General features: G+C 42.2%; 1 protein-coding gene across 1 annotated transcript in view; it reads left to right on the plus strand.

The window, feature by feature from the left end:
- Positions 1-23,044: 23,044 nt before the first annotated feature.
- Ttn (titin) overlaps positions 23,045-23,459 on the plus strand; it is a 275,595-nt gene continuing 275,180 nt past the window's right edge. The window contains 1 exon segment of the mRNA XM_051166126.1: positions 23,045-23,266. The gene's annotated coding sequence lies outside the window, so the exon portion shown is untranslated.

The raw sequence follows: 23,459 nt of genomic DNA on the forward strand, positions 1-23,459 counted from the left end.
TTCTTCCGTCACTCTCTTCTTTTCCTAGGGCCCTCTTTACTGGGATTCCTTTATTCCATTCTCTCCTGTCACTCTGTGGATTCATTCCTGATTATCCCCTATCCACGAGGCACCAGGAAGCCTTCTGACCTACCTTGTCCTCTGGAGACATCCCTGCCAGTTTCATGGTCAGCCCCTGGCCTGTGTCATACACCTCCACCCCTAAATAGCCTAAGCACTGGTTCATCTGAGTTGCTCAGTACACTGAGATCACTATCAGCAGGATCCATGACATCCCTGTTCAGGATTTCCCCAGTACCTATGACACACGTATGCTTACTAAGGACATTCCACATAAGAGATTGTCAGAAATAAACAAAATAAACCCATCTGGATTTTTCTTAAATCTTTTTAGAAGTGTTGTGGGGTGTGTGTGTATGTGTGAAGATAGAGTGATTATTCTTCTAGTGGATGGGCAGACCCAGTGAGATTCAGGCTGTAGCTACACATCTCCCAGAAACAATCCTTCTTAATCTATGAGAGTTATACGGGAAATCCAGACCCTGGAAGCTAGACCCTGGCTGAAAACTTAAACATAGTAATAGATGATGGCTGCTGGCCTCAAAACAGTGGTGAAGAGGGAATAAAAGCCCCAGGATCATTTCCCTCTCCTTAGTGAGTGTCGTGTTGGAGATCAAACCCAGGCCACTTTCAGAATAGCTAATCAGTCAGCCACTGAGCTGCACCCCCAACCCTTCAACCTTTTAAAGAAGATACAGTAAGGGATTTGTCGCCATCAAGTCAGTGACTGAATCCGGCCCAAACGCAGATGTGTATTTTTGAATACTACACAGATAGCCAATGTGGTAAGGGTTCCTTAATCTTACCATGAGGTCTTATTTGAAATGAATAGTTCACACTTACTCATAAATATAAAATCAACAAAAGTTAGAATCCATAGAGTATTTGGATTCTAAATGAAGAAGGCAAGAATACCACGTCTTGTCCCACTTAACACTGGTCTTTATTGATGGAAGTTCTTTATTAAAAATGATCTGTAGGGATTTTGATATTCCTGTTGTCCATCATGTTTTCAGATATGGTCATGAAATAAGTTATTTGAAACAAACGAAACCTTCTCTCACAGGATACTGCGATGTTGCGCATGTCACTGAAACACTGAAAGCATGACAAGCTGTTTTCCATTTATAATGAGCAGAACATTGGGATGCATCAGAAATGGGGAAGATTTGCATTCACTAAATGAAACAGTGTCCTGCTTAAAGCAATAACAAATCATTTTCTCTGCTCTCCTAGCAGGAGATGAGATTTGAATGCTGCCTGCTGTGCACAAATTCATCCTAAATCCAAAAAGCACAGACTTGCTCATTTTGCCTTTTTCCACATGTCTCCACACTGTTCCTGTGTGAGCCTCAGTTTCTATGACATCACAAACCACCTGAGGATCCGTGGTGGATGCTGGGTGTGTGACACTCCTCAAAGTCCAGTCTTTAAGACAGGATTATGAAATCTAGATTTCAACCTGGTGACTAGATTGGCTGGCCAGCAGGTTCAAGGGCCAGTCTAGATGCTGAATTGAAATTTAGGTTTCTTGGCCCTACCTCAAAAACATAAAGAACTCCAACATTGACATTTATCTACACACACACACACACACACACACACAGAGAGAGAGAGAGAGAGAGAGAGAGAGAGAGAGAGAGAGAGAGAGAGAGAGAGAGAGAGAGAGAGAGAGAGACACAGAGACAGAGAAAGAGAGAGACAGACAGACAGGCAGGCAGGGAGACAGGGAGACAGATAGACAGACAGACACAGAGAGAGACAAGACAGACAGAGAGAGCGCACCATGGCAGACAGAAAGGGCAAGGTCCTTGACAGCAGAGGCTGAACTCCAATCTTATGTCTACTACAGTCCATGGGTCCCTGGAGACTGCCAGCAGCAGAAGCCAGCCGAAGAGTGGGTGCATTCTTCCCTAACCCCAACAGAGCATGGTCTTGCTAACTTGTACTTTGTTTTTTGAGTCTTTAACCTTCTAAACTGTATTGCATATTGTTTTAAGCTACACAGCTTGTGGTGTTTTGTTACAGTCACCTCAGGCTTTGGATGGGGGTTAAGGTCACTTTGTTCTGTGTCAGTCAGTCAACAACTATTCACCTTTCAGGCGATCCTTACCCTAAGTGAACTGTGGTGCTAGGAGCTCTCGGAAAGAAAAGGAACTTCCAGACATGGACTTACCATTTGTCTGTTGATGTGTGTGCAAGAACAAAAAGGGAACAAAACCAGAGAATACACAGTTAAAGTGAGGGTGGAACGTGGGCTCTCCAGTAGGAGAAACGAAAGGAAGTTGTGGTTATAAATGGAACCAAAACAGGATTGTGCAACATAGTCCAGAGTAAGGAAGGAGCAGCAGGGGGTTTAATAAATAACATTAACAAACATAATATATACAGCGTAGCCCAGATAACACTGCCTGCTTGCTTTATTGAAACATAAAATAAGTCAATCCAGCCACTGCAGAATATGCGCTCTTGTTCTACTCTCATGGATCATTTGCCAAGACAGACTACATTCTTGGCTGTAAGTTACATTTAAATAGATTTAAAGTAGTAGTAGTAGTAGTAGTAGTAGTAATAATAATAATAATAATAATAATAATAATAATAATAATAATAATAATAATAATAATAATAACTAAAAGAAGCATTGCCAGAGGGAAAAACAGTCATTAGAGTAAAGTTTGTAGCATTAAATGTATATACTAGAAAATATCCAAAAAGTTTTGACTAAAGGAACTATATAGAGAAAGGCTATTTGGCTCTATGTAAGAAATATGTATATTAGAATATATGATCAATGAAACTGAAAATAAGAAAATACAGGAAATCAATGAATTCAAAGATTGTTCGTGACGATCAATAAAATCTAATACATCTCTAGTCAAAGTGTAGTGTTTTACTTTTCTTGTTGCTTTAACAAATACCTAACAAAAGCAACTTAAGAAAGAGTTTGTTCTCAGTTTGGAGATATAGTCCACCATGGCAGCGAGATGGAACTCAGGGGAGTGGGGAGCAGGTCACATCATCTGCAGTTAGGAAACAGAGAGATGCATGCTGGTGCTCCACCTGGGGCTCAGGAGTGTGGGAGAGGTGGTCACATAGTCTGCAGTCAGGAAGCATAGAGATGCATGCTGGTGCTCCACCCACTCTCTCCTTTGTTTCTCACATTCCCACCCTTGGAGTGGTGCCACCTAACCTTCAAGGTGAACCTACACACACACACACACACACACACACACACACACACACGTTAACTTCTCTAAAAGTGCCCCTGTAGACACATCCCGCGTTGTTCACCTTAACCACCACACCAGCTTAACCAGGAAAAGGGAGAAAACAAAAGCACCAATGTCAGAGATGTAGCTCCATGGGACAAGAGAAACAGGAAAGACTGTTAGCTACTGGATGCTCGCAGCCTTGGTAACTAAGACGAATTTGATCAGTTCTTGAGTAAAACAAACTAGTAAACCTACCCCAGGCAGAAACGGATAACCTAACAGCCTTAGAGCATTACAGAAACTAAATCAGCAATCTTTCACAATAATACAGCACAAGAAGCTATGTAACTTTACTGATAAGGCAACCAAATACTTAGGGAAAATAATATGAATTATCCATAACCTTTTCCAGGAAAGAGAAACAGAATTCTTTTTTAAGGCATCTATGAATTCAGAATCACCCCAATAGCAAAACCAGATAAAGATTTACATACAAAAAAGGAAAAATGCATACCAAGTCCAGCAAGAAATTATACACCCAGAACATAATTGTTCTAGATATACATTCAAATTCAAAACTCAGTGACATTACTACATCCACAGGAGGGAAATAAAAAAAATATCATATAATGCTAACTAATGGGGAAATAACATTTGACAAAAAAGCTCTAAAATCATGATAAAAAAAAATTTTTTTTTAAACTAGCAATAGAGAAAATGTCTTCACAGAGAGCATCTACAGAAGGCCTTCAGCAGCTTTCTGTTCAGAGGTGAGGGCCTGGATCCTTGCCCTGAAGTCTGAGAACAAAGTAAGATTTTCCTTCTAATCACTGGAAGTCAGAGCTAGGGAATCTAACGCAGCGAGAAGTTCAGTGATTGGGAAAGAAGAAGAAAAACAACTTTATCTGTGGGTATCTTGATTTGCTCTCTCTAGAAAGTTCTGAAGACTCTACCAAGACATTCTTGGGACTAGTGAGGTTAGCCAGGTCATGAAAAACAGAAGGCCAGGAGCAAGCTCATGCAGGAGACACCCCAGAGCCAGGCGCTATTTATAAATGAACCGCTTTGAACAAGGCTTCTTCAGAGACCTTGGCGGAGGTGAGCAGCACGGATCTTCACTGTTTGCTACAGACACTGCAGAAAATGGAGATCAGGTGGTAGCGTTCTACACTTACTTTTCCTCTCAGCCGCCTGTGGTGTATGTGTGGGCTTTGAGGGAGGTAAAATGAGTTAGCGAAGGCAGCGTTTATCAGAGCAAGTGGGTGCTTGATGTGAAGCAGGAATCAAATTTGGTTGCTTTTGCCAGCCCTTGGCACTATCAAAAGAACCAAAGGGGAATTTCAGGAAAAGCAGAAACCCTAGTTAGGGCTTCCCATCTGGCGTGAAATTGCGGTCGGGATATTGTAGACGTCTGCTTTTTCTAACAATTAATAATCATAGCAGAATAAAACCCCTTGGACTCAGAAGTCACTTCACAGAAGGGACAATGTGTCACCGTCTAAGTTGCAGCAGGCAGCGAATGACTGAAGTCCCGCAGGTGAGTCCTTTCCTGACAGACAATGGGAGCACGCTGCGGGCATATTTCTAAGCTTTCTTATTAGAAACCTATGTTAAAATACTCCACCCATTTTATTGTGCTTTAAAAAGCCATGTTTCATAGAGTCGTAACTCGGCCTGTTAATTAAGACTACAAATGACTACCTTGGCAATTACAGTTAAGTAAAAACTTTTCAATGGAGCTAATTATTTTTGCATTATCTAAAAGTTAAATATAAGTGCTTTCCTCTTTTCTATTACGCACGTCCTTGAAGGTATTTTTTGGTCTGCATTATATGTCATTTGTCTAAACTTAGACAGCATTGTTCTTTGTCATTTAAAGGGCAACTCAGGGATGAAGCACAGAAGCCACGGAATCAACTGGAATTTTCAGAGCTTTGTCCGCACAGCTAAACATACAGCAGAGCACTGTGAAGCTCACCCAGGACTTGGAAACAAGTCCTGACAATGGACAAGCAAATACTAAGTCTAGATTCTGCTCCAATCCATAGCAACACATTGCATACTTACACAGAAACTGGTTTGACTACAGTTAAAAATGGTTCACGAGGAACCTAGCTTTGTGACACAGGCCACTAATCCCAGTGTGCAGGAGGATCATAGGTTTAAGGCCAGCCTGGACTACCCTGTGAGTTGGAGGCTAGGTTGAGCTATCTATTAGGACCCTGCCTCAAAAATGAAATAATTAGTTAATTAATGGCTGAAGAAGTTTAGCAGTAGAGTCTTTGCTTAGGGGAACCAAGACCCTGGGTTCATTCCCAGGCGAATGGGAAAAGAAGAGGAGACACAGAGAGGGTGTGAGGAGGAGGAGAAAAAAACCATCCCACAGAGATTCTCAAAATTAGAAACTATGAGTGGTCTCTTTAAATCCAAGGAATGGTTCTTATTGGCTTAATCACTGTTAGGCAGCAGGTGTGTCTGGCTTGCACCAGCACTGTAGTGAATGAGTGAAAATTGTGCTGTTTGGTTTTCTTTCCTTGCAGAGCTGAGGATAGAACCTGAGGCTTTGTAATGTGAGGCAGGTGCTTTACCACTGAGCTCTCTCTGTAAAATCCGTTTTGGATATTGATGAAACAGCCTCTCTCTCTCTCTCTCTCTCTCTCTCTCTCTCTCTCTCTCTCTCTCTCTCGTCTCTCCTCTCTCCTCAACCAAGAGAGCCAACAACAATTAATAAACAACAGGTCCTGAAGGACTTTTTACATATGTCTATGCTACAGATAAAATACTCAAAACGCTCTAGTATTTAAAATGAATGTTTGAAAACTAGTGTGTTTCAAATAAGAACTCCAGACAGCTATTGGAATGGTGAAACACTTAAAATATGTGCACACATGTGTCAACTCTAAATATAAGTCTCTTTAAATTCCTCATAGATAGATATTCAAGAGGGATTATTTTGAAGTAGAACATAGATGCTACTTTTCTTTCAACACAAGAACAACATCGTAAATATTGGTTGAGAAACAGCTGCTGAGTTTTTTTTTGTTTTTTTTTTTTTTTTTAATTCACTGACTATTGTGTTTGAATTTTCCTTAAGTACTGAATATAGATCCTTAAAATTTTTTCCCGGGTCACTTCTCACAGTTGCTAATGCATATATGATCTCTTATGGAACAAATGTTTGTATCATCCATCCCCTGTCTATTGCTAATGGGTCATACGGATAGTGAAGTATGTATCTATTGTCTAGAAAAGACAGATTTACTCAGCTGATTCACCTTTACTGGGAGTTCTTTAAAATGTAATTTAACATTAAATTCCTATAAAGATAATAACTCATGTGTTGACCTTATCTTTCAACAGTTCGCAGATAAGAGATCTTTATTCTTTGTTTGTTTGTTTGTTTGAAGTTTTCTCTTACATGTATTTATTGTGTGAAGGTTAGAGAACAACTTTTGGGAGTCAGCTCCCTCTTTCCATCGTGTAGTTCCTGGAGACTGAACTGATGTGCTCAGCCTTGCCAGTCCAAGTGAGGCTTATTCTTGTATGAATACTGACTCACAAATGCCCTTCATAATGCAATTGCTAAGCTGGGAGTGAGGACGCATAGCTGGAATTTCAGCACTCGGAGGTTGAGACAGGAGGATCGCCACGTGTTTGAGCCAGCGTTAGGCTACATAGAGGATGCCATCTCAGTAAAGAAAAGTAAGACAAAACGAGAAAACACAGTTGCTCAAGCTTAACAGGAAACATCATCGCGGCGGATGGTCTTTGCTCCTGTTAAACATGTTTTGTAGAAGAACAGTTTGGTTTGTGGCAGGAGGCAAAGCAAATGAGGACAGCTCCTAATCTGAAAGACTACTTCTTGTGCTGTTTCCAGTCTTCATGCATGGACACAATAGAACGTGGGCCTTCCTCTGCCCGTCAGAAGGCAGACAGGTCGGTCCATACGCTGTGCAGAATCTTTATGGCTACTTTAATAAGACTGATAGACAAATTTGAAGTCAACGCATAGTCAATATTTCAGTTTTATGACATTGAGTGTATATACCATTGAAATGAATTATGATCTATCTTCATTTTTACCATACTTCTTTTATTAAGGATATCCCCGTCTAATATGGAGTTCCCACTTAGATATGACGTGGTTGAGATACAACAGCCCCTGCTTTTCTGTTGTCCTAAAACACATGCTCTTTGCATTTTGTGAACTGGATAAAAAAAAATGGGCAGCTCTTGAGGTTGTCGAATGAATAGTGCTCATTTAAAAAGTAGAACACTAAAAAAAAAAGTAGAACACTGATTTTGTAAAGCATGTTGAAGCTTTAAAAAATGTTATGGATGTGTGTGTGTGTGTGTGTGTGTGTGTGTGTGTGTGTGTGTGTACAGATGCACACACATGAGGAGGTCAGAGGTCAACTCAGGTGGTGTTCTTCCTCAGGCACCATCCACCTTATTTTTTGAGGCACTATCTCTCATTAGGATGTGGAACACTGGGATTTCAAGCACAACCTTGCACGCCTGGAGCTTCACATGGGTTCCAGGGATTGGACTCAGGTCCTCATTCTTGCGTGACAAGGACTTTACTAAGTCAGCTCCTCAACCCACAGGTAAGCCTTGTCTTGATCTGTATGAATACAGACATGAGCACTTGTCACAATAATGCGCTATCTTGCAATGTTACTATTTGGAGGAGCTAAAGGCATAACGGCAGTCAGAGGCTGGGACAGGAGCTCTCTAGACAGCTAAAGCCTCTGGCCCTGTGCTCCTCACCCGGGAATGACGGTGCAAATTCGAGCAGCCCCCAAACCTCTTCTCACCCTTCTGGATCGCTAATGTACATTGAGTAGTGTGTTCTTGCCCTCCCCACCCCACTGGAACAGGGAAGTTCTACCTCCAAGGGCGTGGTGTTTAGATTTAAATCATTAGAGGAGAGGATGGCCAAAGTGTTTGAGGAACAGAGGCAGATAAGAGAAGTCAGTTCCTTGCTGGAAATAGTATCCTTGGAGGGTCGGTCATTCAAATCTCTCCCTCTCTCTCTCTCTCTCTCTCTCTCTCTCTCTCTCTCTCTCTCTCTCTTTCTCTCTCTCTCTCTGTGTGTGTGTGTGTGTGTGTGTGTGTGTGTGTGTGTGTTACATGCACATACCCCAAATAGCACCAGCTGAAGGGATAATGTGTACAAATACAAACAGGCTCAAAACCCTCAAGGTGCAGCCTCAAGATCTTTATACGGCAGCGCTACTGGCAGCCTACAACGTTGAATGACGGCATAGTTGGAATATCACACTTAATGGTGAATTAAAATGTGTCCCTATGTAAGTTAGCACAAATCTTCTCCTTCTCTAGAGAAAGCCACCCCCACCCAGTTGACATGTTCTTTCTGTGTAAAGGCTAGTTACAAAAATGCACAATGGTATAATTGAACACAGAACAGAAAAAAAAAAACATGTTAACATTGTAGATTCATGAAGGATTTCATGGACACTGACTATCTAAGACTGAGGCCCAGGACACACAGCCACCAACATGTCTACCTAGCCAGGGCATGAAGAAATGGTAAGTTGCAGGAAATTAAAAAAAAAAAAACACCAAAAAACCAAAAAGCAAAAACACTGGCTTTTATTGTACTGGGATAGAATGAGAGTGTATTTTTCTTTACTTTTAGAAGAAACTTTTACATTTCTAATGCTTTTTTCAAAGTGGCTCATATAAACTAATGCTTTAAAAAAAATCTGTATCCTCACTTTGATCTACTTTAGGTCCCTCTTTCAAGAAAAAGCTGTTAAGTCACTGTTTAAAATGAAGCATTTTAATAAATAAAATAAATAAAATAAAAATAAAATGAAGCATTTTAAACATCACATCTCCCTATCATAGCTAGAATAATGACAAACAGAACACAGTTCACTATTTCCTTCCGAATTAAACTTCAGGCCTGGGTAAGCATATTGTGTCAAACTCATAGGAAGAGATACAGTGCTTAATTAAAGACACAGACATAAACACGAATTTTTAAATTGCAGGCTCCAGTTGTCAGAGCCACAGCCACTGTGCAAGTGAAGTGCCCAGATTCTTGTCTGACTGACACAAACACTCCCACCTCATTCCCCACCAGTGCAGCCAAACCAAAGGAAGTGAGAAGCCCTATCCCGGTCACACAGGACAGGGCCAAGTCAGAAGGGTAAAAATAGCACTGCTAGCTCCCAGAAGCACCAGCTCTCAAAGTGAGCCAGAGGACAGGGCAACAGCTCTAGATCATCCCAGTCAGCTGGCCAGATGCAGAGTGTAAGCCGCAGTGAGTGGTGACTTCCTGCTGGCTTTGTATCTATCAGAAAGCCACACAGAGGGATCAGTTGTGACGTTTAATCACCTTGGAAGTTTAATACATGCATGCAATCGATTTTTCTCATATCCATTAATATGGTCCAATGCTTTTCCAAAGATTTGATCTGAGTATGCAAGGACTAGAAAATCTACACGTGTGTGTGTGTGTGTGTGTGTGTGTGTGTGTGTGTTTATGATGAGGTTGCCTGCACATTTACCAAAGTTATTTAAGGCTGAGGACAATGTGGTACTAGGGGCGTAGCTTTTTAAGCCAGGAATCCTCAATCCTGGCATTGTTGACAGGGCTACGGGCTTCTTCATTGTGCAAGCTGTTCCATGCACTGTTGGGTAATCAACAGCACCCAGGGGCTCCACACATCAAATCGTTCTGTTTTCTCCTCCCTTAGTTGTAACAGAGCAAAACATCTTCACTTGGGGCCATCTTTTCAGAAGACTATTTGAAGGATACAGGCTAGCATAGGTTTGGTCTGGACCAATAACCACTATTTGTTCAGCAAGATTTAGAGAATAAAACCCAACAATCAGTGTGCCCGTCACAAAGCAATCTCACTTTTTTACGTTCTGTAGCCTTTTCTTAATCTCTTCTTCTCCCTTTCCCCTTTTCCTCACCTTCTTTCTCTGGCTGCTATTCTAGAGAGGTTCGTTTTGTATGAACAGATTTGTTGGGAAAGCTAGAAACTTCTGACATTCCCCAGCAAAATTATGATAATTACAATAAAAAACATTAAACAAGAGCTAACAAGATTCAACCTTTTGAACTGTACATCTTCCTAGGATTTAACAGTGTGACGAGTACCTTTTTTTTTTTTTTTTTTTTTTTTTTTTGACTAAGGGGCAGCTAATGTTCTAAAGGTCATCTGTGTCGCTTCTGACTGTGTCCTATGGTCTCCAGAAACACAGCTTCTTCTGTCTGGATGCCCTTGGATTCATTCATCCACGGCAAGAGGAAACTCTACTCAGATAAAGAAAGTAGAATTTCACATGGTGGCAATATTTAGGGAAAATTTTTCTCAAGTTTGGCTTTTGATTTTTTTTTTTTAGTCATCACTAGGTATTAGCTTAATAAATTAATGTTAATTGTTAATTAATAAATTAGTATTAATAAGACTCTAGGAAAAAGAACATTGACTTCTAAGAATATTTCTAGGAATAAACACTGAAGATATGGAGTCTGTGTCTTATATCAGCATTTTTAAACTTTCAGTTCAGTACAAGACAGAATTTCTAGAAAATGTGGACTTACAATCTCCAGGAAAACAGTTTACTCCATCCTGCAGAGAGGCTGGAGACCAAGACTTCTGTGACTGGGTTCAAAGATAACTTCCAAGAGGAACGTTAGAGTATGGTGTATAGCTAGCCTTCGTTTTCAGAAGCATATGCTTTCTAGTTTAATGATTGTTTATGCTCACTTTCCTCAGTTAAGACTCAGCACTTTGGAGATGACTCATTGGTAACATGACATGTAATAGCTAAATGAACTCTGTGACGATTCCTGGTTCCTAGGAAACACTTCTGGGGGGGGTAGGGGTGTAGGGGGTGTGTGGGAGTGTGGGGGTGTGTGGGGGGGTGGAGGGGAGCCAATAGTTTGCCAACCACGGTTTTCATTCAACTCTCTTCAAGCCATGTTCTCAGAAACACCGCAGATGGATCCACAGAATGCTTACTCACATGGTAATAGGACTTTTCTCTCAGAGAAGGAGGCGTCACATTTCAGACCAGAAGTTTTGCCTCAAAAGTCAACAGTCGTAACAAAAGTATTAAGGCAAGAACTGGCCACCCACTAAGTGAAAGAACAGGGACCAAAAACTCTCTTGAATGTGCTGCTAATAAGTATTTATTTTCACATGTAGAACTCCCCACAGTCCATTTAAGTACTGTACACCTTCTGGCCTTTTATACTATTAGCACTCTCCAACTGCACAAAATGTAGGTTTTTACTGAGATGTTTTTATACATGCATGTAACATGCTTTCATCACGTTCCCACCACATTGTCTTTACTTTATAGCCTTTGGCTTTTACAGAAAGTATTCTAAATTTGACAATTATATCAGATATTTTCTGTGTTTGTGTCTGTATGTATGTGCATGTGGAGGACAGAGGTCAACAACGGGATGTTTACCCATCACCCCTCATCATATTCTTTGAGACCGGGCCTTCCACTAAACCGTGGCCGGCCCTGCCCTGGGATCTTCCTGTGGTTGCTGCCCCTTTGCTGAGGTCTGTCTGCCCATACTTTTTTTTTTTCTTAACTAGGTGCTAGACATCAGACTAGGCCCTCAGGCTACTCCAGCAACCATTCTACTGACTGATTCATCTCTTCAGCACCAACATTAAAACTTTTAATGCACAAATAACATTTGCAAATAATCCTAAATCCCATTTCTGACTTCCTGCACCACAGATTTTAATCTGTTTCTAGGAGGCTATTGCATAAAACAACAACAACAACAACACAACAACAACAACACAACAACAACACAACTATCATTTACCTAGAGAGCCACACCGTAAGTTACTGGTTGGTTATCTTTTTTTCCCCCATTCTTTCCTCATGGTGACATACACATTGATTATCCTAAGATACCTATTTTAGTTTTTTTTGTTTGTTTTTTTGGTTTTTTGAGACAGGGTTTCTCTGTGTGGCCTTGGCTGTCCTGCACTCACTTTGTAGACCAGGCTGGCCTCGAACTCAGAGATCTGCCTGCCTCTGCCTCCCGAGTGCTGGGATTAAAGGTGTGCGCCACCACGCCCGGCCTGATACCTATTTTAGTAAAAAAAAAAAAAATCTCAGACTAGGCCCAGTGAAAACGGCTAAGATCCAAAGCAAGAACAATGCCAAATGTCAAGGATGAGGTCTCATAAGAACTGTCATTTAGCTGGGCGGTGGTGGCTCACACCTTTAATCCCAGCACTCGGGAGGCAGAGGCAGGTGGATCGCTGTGAGTTCGAGGCCAGCCTGGTCTACAAAGGCTGAGTCCATGACAGCCAAGGCTACACAGAGAAACCCTGTCTAAAAAAAGAAAGAAAGAAAGAAAGAAAGAAAGAAAGAAAGAAAGAGAAAAAGAAAAAAAAAGAACTCTCATTCATTATGGCAATGCAAAAATGGTGCTGCCACTTTGCAAGATGACTTGGCATTTTCCTATAAACTTACCATAAGGTCTAGCAACCCAAGATATTTTTCCAAATGAGTAGAAAACGTTAGTTTATGTGGATAAAATACTAATAGCTGCTTAATTCATGATTGCTCAGATGCTAAAGTCACCACGATGTCCTTCAGTGAGTAGGTGGAACCGTGTTACACCCATACGTTAGGATATTCAGAGGTAAGAATAAGTGAACTTCCAAGCCACAGAAATATATATAGAACAATTTCAAATGCATGTTGTTGAGTTTTTAAAAAAAATGCTCACTTGAAAAGGCTTCATACCAAATGGCTCCAACTGCAGTACAGTCTGGACAGACAAAATGTGGAGACAACAGAAATATGATGCCTGCCAGGGGTTGAGGAAGAACAAAAGAGATGTGGCTCAGTAGAGTTCAGAAGAGTTTTAGGGCAATGAAATTGCTTTGTATGATACTATAATGGTGGCTACATATGTCATTACATACTTTTGTCACAGCCCAAAGGATGTATATAAGGAGAAACTATGGGCTTTAGTTGATAATGTATCATCAGTTTTAGTGATCCGTTGTGACAAATGCATCACACTAAATGCAATTCACTAATGCCAGTAGCAGGAAAAACTTTAGAGGGGCTGTGGGCCTTTGAATGAGAACAGCACCATGGGTTCAAAGACTTGAGTGCTAGGTCATTAGGGCGTGAGGACGCTTGACAAGGATTAGGTGTGGCCCTGTTGGAGGAAGTGTTTTGTTGGGGGCGAGGGGGTGGATTTTGGGGTCTCAAATGCTCAAGTCAGACCTGGCATCTCAGCTTCCGGCTTCCTGCCAGTCGGAATGTAGAACTCTCAGCTACCTCTTCAGTGGCATGCGTGCGTGCGTGCGTGTGTGCTGCCATGCTTCCCACAGTGATGATAATGAACTAAACCTCTAAAGTGTAAGCCAGCCTTAATTAAATGCTTTCCGTTATGGGGTTGCCACGGTCATGGTGTCTCTTCACATCGATAAGACACTAAGAAAGGACCCCGCGGAGATATAGGCAGAGACTTCTGCTCACCCGATTGCTGTAAACCCTAATGTGCTGTAAAAAGGTAAAAACTCATCATTTGTAAGTAACTCTGGGAACAAAACAGCAACAAAATTTTACAGTGGTAAAAAATGAAGCCTAACCAGACTTTCGGTTGTTAGACACAAAACAGAGTTGTAAGTTGTAAAGATGACTTAGAACATTCCTTCTTGACACCCCATTCTGTCTTGAATGCTGTTCTGCCTCAATAATGAGACTTCAACAATTGGTCTCCCACACAAGGACAATTTATATAGCATCCCTAGTCCCCTCGGTTTCAAGTTCTGCAGCTTTCTCAGTGTTACTACACGTGGCAGATTGGTACCACTGAACTCTCCATGCAGGACATTATGGAGCTAGCCTTGGCTCAGTTGGTTTTCACTCCATCTCAAAGGCCCGATTCCAGCACCATTTGGAATCCTCGCTGTCTTTGGGAACATCTTTCCTCAGGCATCTCTGTCTGTCATATGTGGTAGTGTGTCCCTGCCATTCTTACCTTTGCCACAGAATGTGAGCTAAGCAATAACAGCAAATACCGTCCCACTCATCGTAGTAAAAATGCTGCCAAATTGCATGGCTCTGTGAAGAATTGGGCAATGTATCTATCTACCTCAGCCTTGAAGAAGCCTCCTGCTGATGCTCTTTGAGCTCTTTGCCCTCCACAGAGGACTTTGTATTCTGCTATCCCATGTCACTTACCCAGGTCACTTAGTGGGAGATGCTCTGTCTAACGTTAACAGTGACACATGCAGTCTGCTTCAGACTCATTTCTAAACTGTGCACTTCCCCGCTTCCATGTGAGATTTCAGTCACAAACTCTGGGTTCTTTCATGTGCTCGACACTTCCAGTTGGATTTCCCAACATCTCATGCCTGCCCACATCACGAGCTATCTTTCCTCAAGCTGTCCTTTCTCCTTAGCTCAGAAAATAAGTACAAACAGCACCCTGGTTGCTTGATCCATAAATATTGGACCCATCCTTGTATACATTTCACTCACATTTGCCATTTTCCTCCACAGAATAGCACACACACATACATACACACACACATACACAGACACATATACACACACATACACACACACATATACACGCACATACACACACATATACACATACAAACTGCAAAATTTTGTTAATTACTTTTTATTAAGTAGATTTTATATTCTTGATTTATGTTTTTAATTTTATAAGGGATTTTGGACACATCATATCCTTTTGTTTTTAGTAGTGAAAGTAAGGCAGGCCCACAGGACAAATTCAAACATCTGTATATGCAGAGTCTGCAGCTTCTCTATGGGAGGTTTCAGCCCAGTCAGTGGGAGAATCGGCTAATAATGAGAATATGGCAAAAGTGTTGGTAAATACAAATCTAAATAAGTGACTGAAGATACTCAATGTATCATTCTGCAACTTGTTTTTCACACACTATCAGGGCCGCCCTTTGTCTAACACGTGATCCCTTATTTCTAGGTAGTAGTCATGTCATGATTATATCATAAGTCATTCAACCATTTTCCTCTTCCTTAACATTTAAGTTGACACATGTTTTCCACTTCAAACAATGTTAAAATAAATATATTTATACCATACCTTCACGCTATGAAGTGGTCAACCCTGTAATAACATAGTCACTATAAATACTTTCAAGTCCTTTAGTTTTGAGGTATATTGCATCATCCAGAAACCAATTCTTCAAGGAGTCCAAGGTTTCCTTTCTGGCTGATGGTTGGCAGTTACTCAAGAAAGTTTCATCTTACCTGCAGGTTTGACAATATTCTCTTATATTGGCATACTATTTTATTATTACTTTTCTGCTTTATAGGCCTAGTCCACATTGTTTGAGATATTTCCTTCTTCTGGATACTTATCAGTTGCACGGGCCTGTGATCCCAGTTACATGGGAAGCTGAGGCAGGAGGGTTATTAGTTCAAGACCTGCTTGAGGAACTTTGTAAGATTCCATCTCAAAAGTTAAAAAGAAAGAAAGAATAGGTTGAAGCTTAGCTTAGTGTGTTGCAAGGCCCTGATTTTGATCCCCAGCACATGTACCCCAAAATACCCGGCTGTGCTAGCCCAACTTAGTCATCACAAGATTACTCCTCAGAGTGTCTTGAATCCATCTCTAGACTGTGCTTGCTCCCCTCATGGGGCCTTCTTCAGGTGCTTGCCTCTTTCATAAAAGAGAAAAGGCAAGCTCATCCTGTGTCTCTGAGGACCATGCTAACACCAATAACGCAAGAGGACAATCATCAGACTAGAACCAAGTTAACTTTCAAAACCACAAATCACTTTGTAAATGGACATTTCTGGTTGTCAAGGTCCATGAGAAAGTCTGGAGACTTGTTTGTACACTATGGATTTATTTGGTTGATATTCAGATATCTGACCCAAGACCCTTAAAGATCAAACACTTAAACTGGCTAATCCCCTCGGTTTCTCTATCTCATGGTAATCCCTGCTCACGCTGCCAAACGCCACCCTTAAAGTCTTTCACGTAAGAGTCTTAGAAACTGGTCATGTTGGTGCAGACCTATAATCCCAGCACTTGGGAAACAGAACAAGAGGACTTCAAGTTCGAGACCAGCCTAAGCTATATGGCGAGAGCCTGTCTCAGACAAACAAGCCTTAGAGAAATAGGCACAAAGGAGTCATTTTGTTTCTCACACCAAGGACAGAGCCTGGCTTCTTCTTCAAAGATCCTTGCCTCAGACCTGCCGAAGCCATGCATAGCTGGTGCCTTCAGTTCTGTGTGACAGCGGACTCCAATTGTCAAGTGTGGAGTCAACCTTCATGGGACCATCTCCAGGTGCCACAGAAGAGAGAAAGAGGTGACAGAGAAAAAAAGGCAAGTTCATTCTGTGTCTCTGAGGACCACACATCAGTGTAGACACAAATATTTCTACAAAGCAAGAGTATAACCATCAAACTGGAAGAGAGCTTACTTTCAAATCCACAAATTTGTAAATGAACGTTGCTTGTCAAGGCCCATGAGGAAAATTTGGAGGCGTTAGTAATAATAACTGGAACATGGACTTTTGTAAACTGTTTGCAGGTCACGTTGATCACATCTCAACTAACTGTACAGAACAGCAGGGCATCAGTCAAAGGACTAACTTAGCTATCAGCTTTAATCCCTACAGACGAAGCCCTAAGACAGTGCTGTTTCCTAACAACCGTTTGGACATAATAGAGTTTTGCTATGGATCAAGAGGAAGCCCCACTTCAACTCCTAGCTTCTTAAACATGGCATTAATTTGTCATTTGGTCATGTTTAGGAAGTTGCTTTGGGGTCTGTGCTCTTGAATTACATTAAGAAACTAACAATAATATCAATATTATCGATTAAGTCACTAAATCTGACATAGGCACACTGACCACTTCAAATTCCCTCTCTATAAAGTAGTAATATATTAAATAATATATATTAAAGTATGCCTCCGCAGGAAGCTTGTATATTGTCCTCTGTTGAAAATTAAGGTGTCGTTTTTATTTTTTGTTTTGTTTTGTTTTTCTTTTGCCAACTTCTTCAACTGCTTGCCAACATATCAGATCAACTCTAGCAGAAAATAGTGACCTTGAATGGATGCTGTCTGTTAGGTTTTGCCAAAGCCACACAAACTAGAGTTACCTAAAAAGAAGGAACCGCATTTGAGAAACTGGCCTGTAAGCAAGTCAGCGGGGAGCGTTGCTTTGATTAGTAATTAACGTGGGAGGCCCAGCCCTTCCTGGGCAGGTGGTCCTGGGTTGTATTTGAGAGCAAGCTGAGCAAGCCATGAGGAGCAAGGCGGTAAGCATCGTTCCTCTGAGGTCTCTGCTTCAGTTCCTGCTGTGAGCTCCTGTCCGGCTTTCTCACATGGTGGAGTTGTAGTAATCTGTAAGTCAAACAAATCCTATCTTCCCCCAAGTTGCTTTTTTGTCCGTGGTTTATCACAGCATCAGAAAGCAAACTAGAAGAACAAACAATAATCTTAGGTTGTTTCTCGGTATGGTTTTTACCTTTCTATTTTCATTTCTCTTATATTTTATATGATTTTGATTTAAAAAAAAAAAAAAGTCCCCAGTTCTGTTGTTGAGTGAGATGCAAACGCTCTAACGTGGCTCTCCGCTGGGAGCTCCGGTTCTTTCAGTCTGTGGGACTCTCCCAGGTCTCTGCCATCCTGAGCAGTTAGTGGTTGCTCCCCGCCATTTGACTCTCCTGATCTGGCTGCATGTTACACAGCTCTCACTTTCTTAGCTAACATCTAGGCGAAGGAGCTCAGCAGCATCTTTACATCTCCAGCTTTCGGCACGGGGAAGACGCTGGGATTCTCTTGAAACAGGAAAAAAACATTAATGTTAAAAATGCATGCTATGAAATGACCAGCCTTGAAATTATAAACATGCAAGTAACACTTTACAGACCAAGCAGGTTGTATGTACACACACACACACACACACAGACACACACCACCACCACCAACAACAACAACAACAACAATAATTAAAGATGAAGAGGCCATGAGCTTGAAGGGAATGAATGACGCATGGGGCGGGGGGAGGGACACCGAGGGAGGAAAGGGATGTGCAAATGATATCTCAAATAAAACAAAAACGGCATACCACCAACAGTAATGTAAAGAATCTTCCAGAAGCTAGAACAATCACTCAGCAATGGAGGCAACTGTTCCTCTTAGTTCACATTAAGAGAGTGGGCGGATCGGGTCAGATGGGGCGGAAAGGCGTGTGCTGCAAAGCCTCGCCAAAGACACGGGCGCGGGAGCAGGGTTTCCAGAGACGACAGGCCGGTGAGGAGCTCTGAGGACCACAAGCTCCAGAGGCCTAGCTAGGAACAACGCAGTTTCTGGAACCAAAGACAGTGGGAAAGAGGACCCTCGCAAGAGCACGGCCATACGTCCAGGGTTGCGGCTAAGGATCTTGCAAGAGCTGAGGGAGCGGGAGGAAGTGGGGTCAAAACAAGATGTATGTATGACGTACTCCAAGAATCCATTTACAAAGCATTAAAAGCCAGGCAGGAGGGAACCAGAGGAATCATTGCCCTAAGCTGACTTCCTCCACCACTTCCCGCCTAGGGAGTCTTATCAGACACCAGTGAGCGCGGAGTTCGCTGGGGTGGGTGCAGTGGAATCCAGGGGATTCCTGCTCAGCCAGGGCGCCCTTAAAAACTCTGTAACGATGATAAAGCACAGAGGTGGAGGAAAGGGGAACTCACACAGGCATTTGGGAATGAGGGACTGAAATGCAGAGGTCAAAACACCCTGACCGTCTTGGAAACAGGGACACAGACCATCACATGAGCCTTAAACAGACTTTAAATATGTTCCTAAGCTGCTTCCTTTTGTTTTCGGAGACAGTTGCTATCCGGGTCGTTTTTATATCTTCTTGGCTTTGCTAGATCCTCTCCTGAGTTAAAGAAACATGTTAAAATGCAGTGGACTGGTTCACACGTCTGTGTTTGTGGATATTTGATAGACCCATTATTTTCACCCTTGCAGGTTTCTTTATGTCAGACCAAAGCGAAAGACATTTTTTTTCTCTTTTTTTGGCCCTGAACCCTTAATCCCGGCTGCAGTATATACAGTTGTCCCTATAAAATGAACCCAGCCGCCTCCTGTCACCGTGAGGGAGGCTTGCTTGCTATTGGATGGCAATGTTGGCTCCAGTGAGTGTCCACTGGTGGCTTGTGTGACCTGGGTTATGGTTTCCGGTTTCAGGTCTCCAGAAACCTCATTTATTTCTTCTGTAAGATTCCGGTATTGCCTGGGCTTTGATTTAATCCTCATTTAAATGTCATGTCACCTCCTGAGGTCGCTTTGCGGAAGGACACGCTGTTTGGCTGTTCTGATGAGGTCACTGTTGAGTTCTCAGAGATTTATTAAAACACACTCTCTTCCATATTTAATCAGACACTGCTCAAATCGGTGCTGGGAAGTATTTGTCCTATGTCGTACTCAACAGCAACCAACTAACTCAACGGCCCATCGTGTGTCAGGTTCCCACCGTCCTGGCACTGTCACAACCATTCTGTCATTTAATCTTCCTGACAGTTCTTTGAAATGGATACTATAATCCACAGCCCCAAGCAGGCGAATCAAAGAGTCAAAGACCAAGCAAGTTGCCTATAGCCCACCCAGAGCAGGTCTCTCTCCCTCCCTATAGCCCTGCCGGTGGTGCTGTTGAAAAATTGAAGAATTTAACTTTCTGACTTCTTACTTTGGTAAAAGTATCACCTATGTGTAAATTAATATTTTTTATCTTTGATATGACATTAGATATGACGACGAACAACACGGGGTGAAGAGTGACAGAAACTGATTCCTTTCCTGTTGCTGTTGGAGGGACAGTCTTCACTTACATTTTAGGCAACAGTTTCCTGCCTCCCTCCCTCCCCGATGTAGTTTGCCTGACTTTGTCACTTCAGGGATGCACACAGGAATACAAGTTGCTGGGCTCAGCACACTCTTCCCTGTGCATTTCCTGAACTTGCTATGTTTTACTTCCTTGTGGAAAATATCTCTGAGCCCATGCTTGCATGTTGGAGCAGTGTAAGAGCGGAAAGGACTGTGCAGATGCTTAGGGAGATACACTGTTGGGCTTACTAAAGTACGGACCTCCGGGGGACAGTATTTCACAAATTACTGTAATCCTGGCACCAGTAGCCACAGATATATTTTGACAAAGTATAAGAAGCATTAATTTTGCCTGTTTCTGTCAGGACTTGTCTTGTATGAAGCATTAAAACTGGACCTGCTTCGCAAATGACTCTCAGGAAGTCGTAACTTTAGTGGTTCTGTGCAGTGAAGGTGTAGTCTGAGCAACAGGTGGAGTTTGGCAGAAACTCTAACCTCCACCTCAGTCATGGAACAGTAACAACCCGTCAGTTGCCTATGACAACGGTCTTCTACAGGAACTTAGCAAGAGGCTGTCTTCTCCGAGTGTGTCCCGGTCCTCCAGCACAAGGCTGGGTGGAAAGTCACCACCCGGTTGATATTTGTGGCCAGTAAAGAGGACCAGAATGTGAACTGTAATAATTTCAGCAATGTCCAGCACCGAGCATGTGTCTTAATAAATATTTATTAAATTACATTGAATATGATGCTCAAAGGGAGATGCATGCCGCACGTTCCAGAACTAAGTGGGCATTAAATTTGAATTAGCAGCTGTTGGGGATTATCTGTGTGACACCCCAGGCAGGGTACTAAATGGAGATCTTACTGCATCAGCAAACCCCTCACTCTGAGAAGTCGCTTGTTTCCAGTAGGCTATACATTCCAACTATGCCATACCTAATGTAAAAGCTAATGCTTACTGAGGTGTTGTACATGGCCCGATACTGGTTACGAATCAGTCACCTCGCCTCTTGCTGTAGCAGTGTGTGAGTATCCGCTGTTAATCGTCCCTTCCCTATTCTCCATCTTTCCCTCTTAACTCAGAGTGTCCTATAAACACAAACACCAAAAAAAGACAAGTATCTCCACGATACTGAAATGTCTAGAAAGTACAAAGACAGTGAACTTACAGGGCAGCTCAGAGGGAGAGACACATGAGTTGCATTTGCAGTATACGGCTTTCTGCTTTCACGGCTTATCTGCTCCGTGGATTGTGTTGGACTCAACGGAACACAAGCTCCAAGGCTCTTGACTTTCCCCTCAATAAACATGGTATGACACTCACATAACTCCACATTAGAAACAGTTTGTAAATACAGATGCATGTTGTGTACATACACACACACATACATGCACGCACACACACACACACACACAGAAAAACAAATCTATGCACAAATGAATTGTAAATAAATAGCACATTATTAAGCACCCCAAAGAAAAAGTTTCCTTACTTTCCATTATGACTGACACGTTTCCTGTTACAAGAGTCTCTGGTTGGGAGTCAGTTTCCAAAGTACACAACATGAAAGTGGCCATTTGGGGAGGAAAGGATGAAACTGAGCTAAAGCAGACACAGTCTGGTTGGGGGTTGGGGCCTGGCGACACCAGTTCAGATAGCAGCATTTAGGTACTGGAGACAGTTGCTTAAATAAGGACGAGGTGCTGTCAGCTTGCTGTCGAAGCTGTACTGAACCAGTTGCTGGGAAACTGAGGCCATTAAATGCTAATGACCCTATCACCATACAAGTAACCAGGAGACAGAAAAGGCTCCAAAAGTTCAAAGTCTACTGCAAGGCCAATTTATCCCGCAACGGGGAACATTTTTATTACAAACATAAGGAAACAACTTAAAATGTAAATTTTTACTCTGTTTTACTGATAAGTGTCCTTTCTTTATCAACAAGTCAATTTTCTCCACTCTAAGCATAATTTTACAAATCCCTGGGTTGAGCCACAACAAAGGCCTTTTGATGTGATCTTTTGTATTTGAACTATGTTTTGCTTGAAATGAAACTCACTCCCAAAATAGCAAGTATGTCACTCCCTAGCCACTTTCCATTAGTGACAGCAAGCTGCAAGATCAGAGCCCAGCCTCATACTAATCTTCTGCCCAGTAAAAGAACCCTATGGATGGTTTAAACTCAGACTTTACCATTCAGAAAAGGCAGTGCATGGGTATGGGTGAGTATTACTGGCAGGCAAAAGTGAACTCTAACAAGAGTGCAGACTAAATCGAAACCTTATACAGACTTTGCCTTTGGGTGGTATTTGCTGCAGGGCTGTGACACACTGGACTCGTTGACACTGGTGTCGCTCTTCTAGAGGACAGACGGTACAAACTCACTCTCTTCAAATGCTAAGTTTATAGCAACTGAGGCTTCTGGGAAGATGAAACCTATGTGTGATGTAAATTCCTTCATCAGCTGTCGTGATTGACAGGTCCATTTGGTTGGGTTGAGAGGGCAGGGAACAGAAATGGAGCCTGACTCACAGGGCCACGGGGCTCAAGTTTGGGGTTGTTTCAGCCATATGATTATCCACAAGTCCTACCTGTTGTCCATTCTGGCTTCAGAACCCCGTGGGTAGATTTTTTTTTTTTTTTTTCACATTTGCAATAAATCCTCTTCTCCCCAAACCTCAGTGGGGTCATTTTTAAAATACAACTCTATTTCCTCGGCAAAGCCTCTTCTGAAAGGCTAAATTTAGCACTGCCAATCAGAGGGACAGGTGGTATGTGATACACCCGAACAGGCCCTCTCCCATCATGCCTCCCTAACAGAGCCAATCAGGAGCTGGGCCCTGAGGATGTTGGGCTGTCAGCAGATCTGGGGGTTATAAGGGCCAGCCAGCCCCTGGCTCGGCAGCAGTCGTGCATTCCCACCTCGCCTCGGGTGTAGGGATTGCATAGGAAAACAAAACCACACAGTCCTGACTGTGTGGTTTTGTTTGGAGGGTTAGAGGCTCACCGATTCATGTCGGAGATGGTTGGAAAAACCAACTCTACATAGGACGTCGTTTCAGAAGCAATCTTGGGCTTAGTCCCACCCTTTTCGGGCACTCTTGAGAAATCAGGTGAGTAAGTGAGAACCAGCTTGTTTGAATCCTAGAGCGATTTTTTATTGGTTTCTACTTGATGGTCTGGGTGAGGAAAGCCTGTCGTTGAAGGTTTTCTCATGCTCACCTACTGTGTGAATGTGTGTTTTAAGTTTGGTTTTGAAATATAAGTTTTCTGTTAGAAAAAAAAAATGAAAAGAAAAATGAAGTA

This window comes from Acomys russatus, chromosome 24 (genome assembly GCF_903995435.1).
Source record: "Acomys russatus chromosome 24, mAcoRus1.1, whole genome shotgun sequence".
Taxonomy (NCBI): domain Eukaryota; kingdom Metazoa; phylum Chordata; class Mammalia; order Rodentia; family Muridae; genus Acomys; species Acomys russatus.